At 43.2% G+C, this 12963-nt stretch overlaps 1 non-coding gene across 1 annotated transcript; it reads right to left on the bottom strand.

Moving 5' to 3' along the window:
• Positions 1-274: 274 nt before the first annotated feature.
• On the bottom strand, positions 275-393 carry LOC136859370 (5S ribosomal RNA). Its single transcript, XR_010858991.1, has one exon. It is a non-coding gene; the product is annotated as a 5S ribosomal RNA (ribosomal RNA).
• Between the last annotated feature and the right edge of the window lie 12570 nt (positions 394-12963).

Raw genomic sequence — 12963 nt, 5'->3', positions numbered from 1 at the left:
CGTCCGCTGCTCAGCCCGAAGGCCTGCAGATTACGTGGTGTCGTGTGGTCAGCACGACGAATCCTCTCGGTCGTTATTCTTGGCTTTCGAGACCGGGGCCGCTATATCACCATCAGATAGCTCCTCAATTCTAATCACGTAGGCTGAGTGGACCTCGAACCAGCCCTCAGGTCCAGGTAAAAATCCCTGACCTGGCCGGGAATCGAACACGGGGACTCCGGGTAAGAGGCAGGCACGCTACCCCTACACCACGGGGCCGGCAGAAAGGGAATTGAGCCAACGGCACGTGGTGTTCCCAAGCGGTCACTCATCCAAGTACTGACCACGCCCAATGTTGCTTAACTGCGGTGATCGGATGAGAACCGGTGTATTCAACATGGTATGGCCGTTGGCGTACGGGTTACCGTGATCAACAAGTAACAAATCAACAAGCCAAAATCAGGTACAAGTTCTAATTTATAAACCAGAGCACGATAGCACAAGTTTTAGGGGATCATTACAAGGTCTGGCTTCGAGCCTCAGTTACACAATCCTTGAGCTACTAGCTCAACATTACCAAGGTACACTCATTTATTCAAAGGGCAGTAAACCCCTTCATACAAGGAGCACTTGCTCCCATTTTTTTTTGCTAGGGGCTTTACGTCGCGCCGACACAGATAGGTCTTATGGCGACGATGGGATAGGAAAGGCCTAGGAGTTGGAAGGAAGCGGCCGTGGCCTTACTTAAGATACAGCCCCAGCATTTGCCTGGTGTGAAAATGTGAAACCACGGAAAACCATTTTCAGGGCTGCCGATAGTGGGATTCGAACCTACTGTCTCCCGGATGCAAGCTCACAGCCGCTAGCCTCTACGCGCACGGCCAACTCGCCCGGTCTCCCAATTTTTAACCGCTAGCCTCCCAGAGGCACTTTTTAAACACAAGAAAGAGCTGAGCCGCTCTCAATTTTTCAAGCCTATTAAAGGCAATACCAGACTATTACACAAATTGCCATCAAGGCACCGCTTACATCAAATGAAACGGGGGTATCTCGTACCCAACCTACTAGGCCTCGGTGGGAAAGAACAGATTACTTAAATGGCCCAAAATACCAAGATGAATGGAGGCGTGGCTTGCACTCCTACATGAAACCTTATAAAACCTAAGGGGCACTAGGCCGATGATACAGGGGCTATTCCCAAACTAGGGAGGTGACTCGTATAAGAAAATTTTAATACATTAAGAGTAGAAAATCGGTTATGAAAACGTAGTCACCTCAACTCAAAATGAAGGGGAGCTCGAGAGGGTAAAGCACTCGCTATCCCCGATTTACAGTAAAGTAATAAGAAATGTTTACATAAGACGGCACTAACTTACATTTTTAGAGAGGTAGGTTACAATGAAAAGGTTTCGGGCCTTCCCCGAGGGCTAAACTGCTGAGCTAGCAAGAAATAAAGATGTTAAAAGGCCATTACCTTTGTTGAAGAGCTGCTGCCCGAAGAAAGAGGCCCTACCCGCCCCCTGCTATACTTCTATACACTAAGCTAGATGTTGTTGAAGTGGCCAAGAGACATGAAAATCAGCGGTTTTTATACTCTCGGGGAAGATTCGAGACCTTTCATGAATAATTAAGACACACCCACAGTCGTTTATTGGGTAGCTTACAGTTACACATCAAAATTGGAGAAGAAAGACCCGATTGGTCAAAAATTAATTACAGAAATTTACGATTGGCTAAATTCAAAACTGGCGGAAAGAAAGATTAATATTGCCAACCACAAATGAAAGAACAACATTTAGTAAAGAACAAACTTATGAATACAAAATATCTTCAAGAAAAGTTCCTTCACTTCGCACCAGGGTGCATGATCATAGTTTTTGGTGGAGACATCTGTGAGAGAATGTCCACACTTCTTGATAATTAGTAAATAGAAACAATTCGAAATTAACACAGTGGCATCGTCTGATAAACGGTTGAATTAATTCAGTTTTAAAGTTCAGAGTTTCAGCTGTAGAGGAGTACTTTAAGGCGGAAAATTCAAATTGCGGCGTATAGGAGTACCAACCGGTACAATTATTATCATTATTTGCTAGTTGCTTTACGTGGCACCGACACAGATAGGTCTTATGGTGGCGATGGGATAGGAAAGGTGTAGGCGTAGGAGTTGGAAGGATGCGGCCGTGGCCTTAATTGAGGTACAGTACCAGCATTTGCCTGGTGTGAAAATGAGAAACCACGGAGAACTATCTTCAGAGCTGCCGAACCCACTATGTCCAGGATGCAAGCTCACAGCTGCACGGTCCTAACCGCACGGCCAACTCGCCCGGTGGTCTATATTCTATCTCCAGGTTAAAGCCCTGTCGAGAATGAGTCCAAGGTACTTCACCTTACTTAACCATATTAAGCCTCTTTGGCGAATTTTAAGATGACGAAATCTCAGTCGTCTCCACCAGATGAGAATGTCTGGGATTGTTTACGGGTTGACTTGAGTTTGTTTTGTACACCAGTGTAGAAATGTATTGATCCAAGCCTGTCATTTCGGAGAGGCATCACAATATCTTCACTGGGCGGTATAAACTGCTATGTCATGTGCTAACTGCTGAACCTCCACAGCAGGCACCTGTGGGAGATCGTTCACATATAAGGCGTATAACGCGGGTGAAAGAACTCACCCCTGTGGCACGCTGGCAAGGAGTGGCCGAAGGGAGGACTTTTCTCCGTCGCATGAAGCTAAAAAAATGCCTATGACGCAAGTAAGATTGTATAATTTTGACTAAATATTTAGGGACTTTAAGTCCAAAATGTTAACGATTAAATTATCGTGCCAGACGATGTCAAATGCTTTATCAATATCGAAAAATAGCGCTGGCGCGCTCCGCTGTATATGGAACGAACTCGTAACATACTGGACTAAGCGTAGTACCGCTAATGGAGCTGACCCTTTGGACCGAAAACCAAACTGCTCCAGTCTCAGTATATTGTTGGATGCTAAGTGACCTTTGAGTCTTTTGAGAATAAGTCTCTAAAAATTTTGCAAGGTGTGATAGCAGGCTCATAGGTCTGTATTTCTTCGGAAACAGTCTGTCTTTTCCCGGCTTAGGAGTGACCACGACTTTGGCAGTCGTCCAGACCGTGGGGAAATACCCTAAGGTGAGACTGTAAAGATGATATCTAAAAAATACCACTGCCCAGGAGGGGAGGGATTGACTTCTTTAACAGTTACCCTGTCAGCCCTGGGAAACTTATTAACCCGCTGAGGTGTTTAATACACTTGCTGACCTCCGCAGTCAGTCATTCGTCACATGGCATTCTACTTAGTCCAAAAGCTGTGGTCTTACGGGCTGCCAGTATTTCTATGGCGTCGTCATCGTAAGGCGTATCGTGGATGGAACACTGACTCTCGATTGAGTCAGCGAAAGCCTCAGATTTTTCCTGAGAGGAGAATACGAGACCACGGCGGCCGTGAATCGCAAGCCGAGGTTCTCGGGTTCGAATAAAATTGCGAGTTACCTGCCAGAACGTGCGATCTGTCGTTTTCAGAGAGCTCGCGACAGATTTGTTCCCATTTCTCTATCTTACGTTCCGGCAACCGTTGGCTGACGGCCTTGTCTAGTTCGTTGTATTCAGCCCGGTCAGCGGGATCTCGATAAAGTAGCCATCTCTTCCGATATCGATTTTTGATCTTGATCAAATTCTTGAGGAGATCAGAAATACCTTCATCCGGGGGAGGACTGATGGTCGAGTAAGATGCTCAATAGCCCGATTAACTTCCCGGCTGCGTAAATCAAAAGTGTAGTCATTTTTATCCACATGTGAATGAGACTTGTGGAAGTCCAAGTTCTCATGAGTGGTTGGACGAGATGGTGCGTTTAGCCTATCCCATATGAGATTAAAAATAATGGGATTGTGGTCCGAATTTAACTCCGAAGGAACTAAAAACATCAATAGCCCCATTGTAAAATATCGACACTGCCACATCAAATGACGTCTGATAAACCATTTGCAGGATAAATGATAGGCTCAGGAGGAGGACATACCAACACGCCATTGTCTTTCATATATTGATTTAATATTCAGCCCTTAGGATTGACTACCTTAGAGTTCCAGTCAGAGTGCTTGGAGTTTAAATCATCGACTATTAGGGTGGGGACGTGAGCCACGTTATCTAAAAGAGTAACAAGATCGGCAAGTTGGAGGGATGCTAAAGACGGTAAGTAGGCAGCAAAAATGCAATAGTGGTGGCTCCGAAGGAGGATTTCAATGTCTAACGACTCTAGCCTGGCATGTGGCAGAGGATCGAACACGTGATCGGTAAGACTACCCTTGACCGGCACGGCACCCCACCCTCCGATCCTGCCGGCCCTATCATTCCGGTGAACGATCATATTCTTTATTTTAAAGGACATGTGCTCCTTTAGCCACGTCTCACCCGATAGCATGATATCGGTGTTATACTGAGAGATGGAAGCCCCAAGCTCGCACCTCTCACCGATAACACTCTAACAATTCCACGCACGTATTTCCAAGTCCTTAATTGTCCGTATTGTCAGTCGCGTCTCTCTAGGGGGGTGAGAGATTCTACACAACAGCATCATTCAGCACCGCTATTTTGTCTAGTGTATTAGTACATTATCTCATAGTCAATGTTTCACCGGGCGAGTTGGCCGTGCGCGTAGAGGCGCGCGGCTGTGAGCTTGCATCCGGGAGATAGTAGGTTCGAATCCCACTATCGGCAGCCCCGAAAATAGTTTTCCGTGGTTTCCCATTTTCACACCAGGCAAATGCTGGGGCTGTACCTTAATTAAGGCCACGGCCGCTTCCTTCCAACTCCTAGGCCTTTCCTATCCCATCGTCACCATAAGACCTATCTGTGTCGGTGCGACGTAAAGCCCATAGCAAAAATAAAAAAAGTCAATGTTTCCCGGAGAATGGGAATAAGTCGGCTACAGTTAATCTGCTTTTACAGATCAACGATATCTGATAACCCACCAAGATCAGTGAGGATCGTCCTAAGGCTGGACGGGGGTCGGGCGGGGTGGGGGTGGTGGTGGACAGTTGTGGAGGGACAGGCAGCGCCACTGACAGTGCTCGAATGATGGCTCGAAAGGATAGCTGAGTAATCTTTTTCAGAGTTTTTAATGCTCAGCAGTTTTCTTTTGTTCAGTAGCCTTTCGCAAAAGGGCGCAACCTCTTCACGGTGCCGGTTGCGTCCCCTCACAATTGACGCATTTGGCTGGTGCCTTCGGAGCAAGCGGGCCAAATGGTTCTTGCCACAATTTACACAGCGCAAGGGTAATTTGCAATAGTTAGCTATATGTCTCAGCCTCTGACATTTACTGAGAGGGTCCTTCCCTACTCCGGTATGACTCAATGGTCAGTCTCCCTCGAGTCACACAAGTAGCGCACAGAGTAGATGGTTTCAGATTATTCCTCTCCCGGGAGAGTTAGTTACACTCATAAAATTGTATTAGATTTGTCGTCATGCCTAGTGTCTGTAAACGATTGGAGACTTGCAAACAAAACAGTCAATAAAACACCAGCCGATTCAAGAGAATCACAAGCATAATGTTAACACTCTGAAGTCAAAGCTGTGTATATCCTCAACGACTTCCGCAAGAACAGCTGCCCAATCACCAACGCATCTCGGGTACAGGACAATTGTCTTCCCACTCGTCGGATCCTCGTTCAAGTTCCCACAGAAGACGCCGTACAACAACTGCTCCAAGACGGTGTGTACTTCGACCTCTCTACGCATCGTGTAGAACGTTGCCCATCATATTTTGACAACGCTTTTGAGCCCCTCGCCGCACCCATACTACCCCGAGGACTCCCGCCTCCTCTGACATCGCTCTCCTCCTACGAACCCCCTGTCACCACCACCACAACTACCACCTACACCTCTGTCCATGCTTCCTCTACTGTTACCCGAAGTACTACTGTTATGTCCCATTACTTCTCACTTATGACGTTTGCTTTCCCCATCCCACACTCCTTTACTCAACAACATGCAACAAACCAGCAGCCTGCTGAGGAAACTGCCACCGTTCAAGATACAGCTTGCTCACCGCCCTCACCATTACCGCCGACAGACCAGCATACCATCTACAGTTGTGCTGTTTGCGGCGTGGATCCTAATCTCCCAACTGAGGTTATCGCCCACGAACTTCGCCTGGCAGGGATCCCCGTGCGGAGAGCGTTCAGGATGCAGAACGCCGACGAACCCACAAATCTCGTGCGACTCCAACTTCCGACGTCTGCAGACAATCAACGCCTCATCGCTCATGGGATCCATCTCCACGGTCGCCACCATCGAGTAGAACATTCCCGCTCACCTCCCCAACCTTTGACTCGACCTACATCACCACGTCGGGGTTCCTGGCCTGCCCCTCCTCCTCCTCCTCTACTTACTCCCAATATGCGGTTTCATCCACACCCACCCAATTACTTTTCTCCACCTCCGCCCTCATCAGACATTCTTCGCCTACTGCTCACATCCCTCCTAAACTTCTCGTCCTTCTGTCACAACTTTGCACTTCACCTTTTCAACACCCACCCTCGTACTCTCCTCTGAACTTTCAATCCTTGCACACATTCCCTTAAATAATAATATCCACGCATACACCTCCTCATTCCTTACTTCGAATCACCCACCTCTTTTTTCCCTCACCTCTACCCGACCCACCCGCATCTCGCGTCAGTGGGTATGCTCTGACACATCCCACTCTGATGAGTCTAGTGTCAGACCTAAGATGAAACGCTGGTTAATAGAGCAAAGGCCTGAAAAGCCTTACATCTGATTTTTATCTGATTTTTGACATGCTTTATTAGTGGAATAATATCTACTTCCCTGAAAGAGAACTTAGAATTTCCATTCAGGGAATTCATTCACAAGATATTTGAGTAAAATAATTCTTGAAGTGTTTATGAAGTCGTAGAAGTCCAGTCGGTTATGCCCAACGTTGACGGCAAGAGCGGCCGCCACTGCCGAAGCTCGCGCGGGGCCCCCGGACGCCCCAAGTACCCTCAGATACCTCTCTCCCGCTACCTTGAGAGGAGTAGCCATGATGATGGTCACTATGGACCAAATATCATAGTTCTGGTTGTTGTTGTGCACAGCATCCCAGCCATTACCACTAATGATGATGCCCAAGTTTGCCGTTGAGGAGACGAGGCGGGTCCTTACCCCACGCCGGCACCTCTCGCCAGTTATTACAACGCGGCTTCCGATGACATCAAAGCACTGCAAAAACATTTCTTGGGTACAGTAAATGCTTTTATGGACAGTGTTCCTTTTTTATGGGATGGCAGTTAAGGCTAGCGACATATAGTGCAAGTATGAAGGATGAGTTCTCCACCTAATCAATACTTTATTTTACATAGTGTCAATATTACTGACATATTTTACATTATGTAAAAGAAAGTATTGATTAGGTGGAGAACTCATTCTTCATACTTGTACTTGAACTATCAATACAGACCATGAAACTAATAGATTATAATAGCGACATATAGCACTAGTGCATTGAATCCAGGTTAAGGCTTGGAGCAGGGGCAAGGAAATGGCAGACAGGATAAGAAATTACTGAAAGGAATGTTTTTACAAGAGGCAGAATACAAAATTTAACAGTACTTGTTACGGGGATACCGTGGATTGCAGAGGTGTGAAAAGGTGCTGGGGTGAATGGGTGGACAGTAAAAAGATCGAAACGTAATTTGAAACACTAACATTTAAAATTTTTATTTCTTTCCTTTTTTTCTCTGACTTTAAGCTTGTTAAACAGCAACAACAACAACAACAACAACAACAACAACAACAACAATTAGAAGCTCGTCGGCTCAAATTATAGGAATGATCAAAGTTCAGGTACACAATATGTTGTGCAATGAGCTTGTAGCTCCAAAATTACACTATTCAAAAGAGCAACTTTGCTCCTTTCAATTAATACTTATTACAATCTAGCCTTTCCAAGGGACAATTTTCTAATCAAATTTTCCATTAGATCATTACAAAACAGTTTTACCGTCTTATCCGCTCTACAGTCTGATTTACACATTACAATGAAGAGTTAGAAATTAACCAGGGGCAATAAGTGCCTATTCTACATGGCCTTAGTGATCAAAAGAAAAGGTTTAAGAAATCAACCGTAAACAAAATGCCAGGAGGCGAACGCTTGCTCTCCTTTGGAAGTACACTTTGAAACACTTAAAATACTATCTGGGCTTATTCCCGTATGTAACAGAGGCTAAGCCTATTCTACAGAGGGTGACTAGATGGAGAAAAATATTAAGTTCCAATATAAGAGAACATTTTTAAAGATTTACAAAATCGTAGTCACCCCAATACCAAGTTAATCTGAATTAAATGAGGGCGAACACTCTTTATTCCTTCATTTACATTTTGCCCAACAGGGATTTAAATAATGTCCCGAAACTTTCTTGAGAATTTACATTGAAAAGATGATATTGAACTTCAAAATTTACATTAAGAATGAGTTTTAAAACCTTCCCCTCAAGTCAGCTTTCTGAAACTATCATTTATTTATTTATTTATTTAGTCTGATCCAGGACACCCTAGATTTGCCATAAGACACAGAATAATACACAATAACAATTTTGAGTGAAGATAAAAAAGATCAATGTTTAAAAATGATAGGTTACAATTAACCACGTTAAATGGCATGAACTCCATATAAATGGTGACGAAGAATCGAAACGGAGTATTTGATGAGTGAGACTGCATCGCCGAAGGAGGCAGCACTCGCAGGATTGATATTATAGCGTTGACAGACGGAGGAACGAAGCAGAAATTATTGATCCTACGGTACGCTTTGAATCTTCAGCCTCTCAGCCGACTGACGTAGACAATGAGAAAAAGGATATCTATAATCCAATCATCCCTTTCTTTCTTGAGTCGTATAACCTTAAAAAAGTAAAGTCTCATCTTGTAGACTTCTCGCTAGTTTATATTTTTGTCGCCATGTGACGAAAGATTTGGGAATTGTTCCCCTCGCGCCAAAGAAAAGTCCAGTCACCGTAATTTTTTTAAGGTTATACGACTCAAGAAAGAAAGGGATGATTGGATTATATATATCCTTTTTCTCATTGTCTACGTCAGTCGGCTGAGAGGCTGAAGATTCAAAGCGTACCGTAGGATCAATAATTTCTGCTTCGTTCCTCCGTCTGTCAACGCTATAATATCAATCCTGCGAGTGCTGCCTCCTTTGGCGATGCAGTCGACTTCTTCGTACACTTCTAGATTTTTGAGACGAAGAGCATTAGCAATCAGGTTTCTGATGATGTTATGGCGTTTGATCCTAAGCAGTTCTCCTTGAAGGCAACTCCCCAGCACATGTGGTAAGGTTTCATACTCACTGCAGTGTCTGCAGTGGCCTGTGCTTGTAGAACGTCCCGGCAGAGTACGTACTGGTGCAATCATCGCGGTCATCTTCAACATCTCCCTCCATTCCGAACAAGTTAAACCATCCTTTCTGGTAACCCAAGAATTAGCAGCAGGAACTTGAGCAAATAACTCAACACCTCTTCCTTTTTGTGGATATGCACACCAAGCTTCAAATTCGCGTGTTCTATATCGCTCAGTTGTCTAACAGATTTCGTTGTTGTCTCTTCATTGAGTTGAAGTTCAGATAGGCAGCGAGTTTTTATTGCTGTGAAATTTCGAACAACATTTACGTGCGAATCATTCACAGCTTCTAGCTTAAGATTGATGTTCAGCTGTTGAAGGTACGCTTCCCAAGTAGCGCGCATTAGTGCTAACCCTTTTATATTATGGCTCGAATAGATCATACTTGTCGGTGTGTCACTCGGAAGTTGTAGAATTTCTTTAAGTGCGCTTCTGATCATGTTGTCGGCTTTTAACAGACTTGATTTGGGATTTTTTTCATCCGAAACAGTCTGGAAGGGGTATATCAGTGTAGGGCCAATAAACTGATTTATTACAGTCAATTTTTGATGCGGTTGGAGTAAGCGAGTCCTGGTAATCTGATCTAAGTTAGCTTTCAATTTTTCAAGTACTTGATCTTCATCGAAGACTAAAGTCTGTCTGAAAGTTGCCCCTAAATATTTTATTTCTTCACTACCATTTATACTCCTAATGTTTCCAGAGACCGTCACGATATCATCAGAATGAAGTTTACCATGTTCTATAATAATGGCATTATATTTGTCTGCATTTATATGCAAACCTATTTCTTGAAGCAGATTTATGACAGAAGTGACTAGGATTGAAGCTGCTGCTTGGTCTTTAGCTATGATCACCAGATCGTCAGCAAAGCATAGGTATGTTAAAGGTACAGTGTTAGGACTCAATTGAAAATCATACATTTCTGATACTTTGATGTCTGTGAGTTCTTTAAGGATGTGGTTTATACCCCAGTTAAATAAGAAAGGTGAAATGGGATCTCCTTGCATCACTCCACATTTGATGTCTGCCATTACCTTGAGCTGGTGGGCCTTCATGCAGAGGGCAAGGTTTGCTCCCTGCCTCTACAACTTCTAAACCTCTAGACTGGAGCGATGGAAAAGACAAAATAGCCCCAAAGCTCCCAGCTTTTATAGTAGAGGGGAAGGTTCCAGAACTCTCTAGGCCGAAGGCCTGTACACACCCTGAGTTTTGATTGGCTACCTAATATATACCAGAATTTTCTGATGGCTAATAATTTCATTAAGAAGGAAGAGATAGAAGTGCTAGTAACCTTAGAACACAAAAACAATCTACAAACACTTCAGGTTATTAAATTTAGAAACTACAAATTTCTTTGAACATTAATTGTTCATCCTCCCACCAGAGGGGGCACATAAGTCGATAGTAGAGACATCTGAAGTTTAAATTTCAAACTTCTTCCAATACACAGTTCAAGGTTCACATTACAGATGGCCTTCTAAAATGTGCTCAGTTTAAATGTACGGAGCAGGTGTACCTCCGGTACAATTATTATTATTATTATTATTATTATTATTATTATTATTATTATTATTATTATTATTATTATTAATCTCAATAAACGTCGTGGTGTCGGCAAGTTGTCCATAGCAGATTTTTCATATGCTGTATACGAATGATGCTGAGTTGTTATGTTTTAACACATTCAAATATCACCGTTCTCCACTTTCTTTAGGAGAGAATATTCAGGCCTAACCAACTACACCACCGAATTCAATGATGATGGTAATGAGAAGAAAATGGAGGAAGAGGAATAAAAACAGGAGAAGAAAGAACTGAGACAATTTACTGACTTGTACGATTCAGAATGCTGTCGAGATCGTGATATATACAATTTGTACAAACATAATTTCATTCTATAGATTGAGAGAAAAAGAGGTGCATAGATAAGAGACCGATTTGTGAAGAAATATCTCGTTGTTTATGTTTTGTCATGACAGTATCTTAATTTGCATATCCAATTAGGAACATGTCATATTCTATCGTTGCATTAAATATACACACACAGATTTTGCATATCAGTCTACAGCTGGTACGCGGAACGTATATCATCTTGTTAAGGGAATCGAAATCATGCAAATATGGAGAAAGATACTCGGCTTTGTCATAATGGTACCACTGATAAGCTATATTTACTATTAATACTTTGACTGAGAGGTAATTGTTGTGATTATTATTATTATTATTATTATTATTATTATTATTATTATTATTATTATTATTATTAGTCATTTATTATTAAAATATGAATCACAGTAATGTTTTTACAGAAACTGGAAGGTCAGTATTACCGGGCGAGTTGGCCATGCGGTCAGAGGCTCGCGGCTGTGACATAGCATCCAGGAGATAGTGGATTCGAATCCCACTGTCGGCAGCCCTGAAGATGGTTTTCTGTGGTTTCCCATGTTCACACCAGGCAAATGCTGTGGCTGTACCTTAATTAAGGCCACGGCCGCTTCCTTCTAACTCCTAGGCTTTTCCTATCCTATCGTGGCCATAAGACCTATCTGTGTCGGTGCGACGTAAAGCCACTAGCAAAAAAATAATAATAATAATAATAAGGTCAGTATTATTAGAATTGAAGGCCTGTCGTGGCAAGGAACAAAAGTGCATCGTAGAGTGGAGTTCTCCTCTTAACATCTACCGAAATGTTTATATCTGAATCATACAAAACATCACGACAAACATAAAAAAGAACAGAACCCGTGCAAAAAAATGTACATTATATGTTTTGTTCTGTAGGGAATCGCTGGACTGTAACACAGAGCGACTGTGAAAAGCTAGAATCTGAATTGTGGTGATTTAGGCATATGCTTCGCATTTCGTGTACCGAAAAAAATCAAGAATATCGTGATGATGAAAAGGAAGAAAAAACAACCGACGTTGTTCTTTTTCTTAAGGCCATTATTATGAGGGGGGAAAAGTATGAACTCGTGCAGCTGATACTCCAAGGTAGGATTTTTGGAATACGTGGATCTAGGAGATTTCGAATTTCATGGCTTGGAAATCTTCAGCACTGGTAGGGTCTTCGGCAAAAATACGAACTCACACCTCGAGATTGCTACTGTTCAAAATGTCAGGATGACAGTAAACCTTCGGCGGAAGATCGTTCCTCAAGAAGAAGAAGAAGAAGAAGAAGAATGAACGAATCACCATAAACGTGGCTCCCAGTGTTACATTATGCTGTGCAGAAAGTTTTTTAACAGGAATACAGTATCTTTGAATGCTCCATATACAGTCATACTCTTTGAAAACATACCACATATTTTATAGAGACATCTACGAAGGCGGATCAAATATAAATGGGAATACGAATGTACCGCTGCTGTTAGTAATAATTCTGAGGCGGGGCTTTGCCAGGATGTTCATGGGGGGTGACCGGAGAAGAGGTTTGCGCGCGTGAACGACGGTGGAGAGCTGGGCTGCTTCATTACGCCATGAGTGAGCAAGAGGTGCACACGTCTGTTGCTCAACAAATCCTTATCATATTTCTCGCAAAATAGAGCACCAAACTTTCGGAAATC

The sequence above is a fragment of the Anabrus simplex genome, chromosome 1 (assembly GCF_040414725.1).
Source record: "Anabrus simplex isolate iqAnaSimp1 chromosome 1, ASM4041472v1, whole genome shotgun sequence".
NCBI classification, from domain to species: domain Eukaryota; kingdom Metazoa; phylum Arthropoda; class Insecta; order Orthoptera; family Tettigoniidae; genus Anabrus; species Anabrus simplex.
The sequence above is the reverse complement of the archived record's forward strand: the minus strand, read 5'-3'. Positions and strand labels throughout refer to the sequence as shown.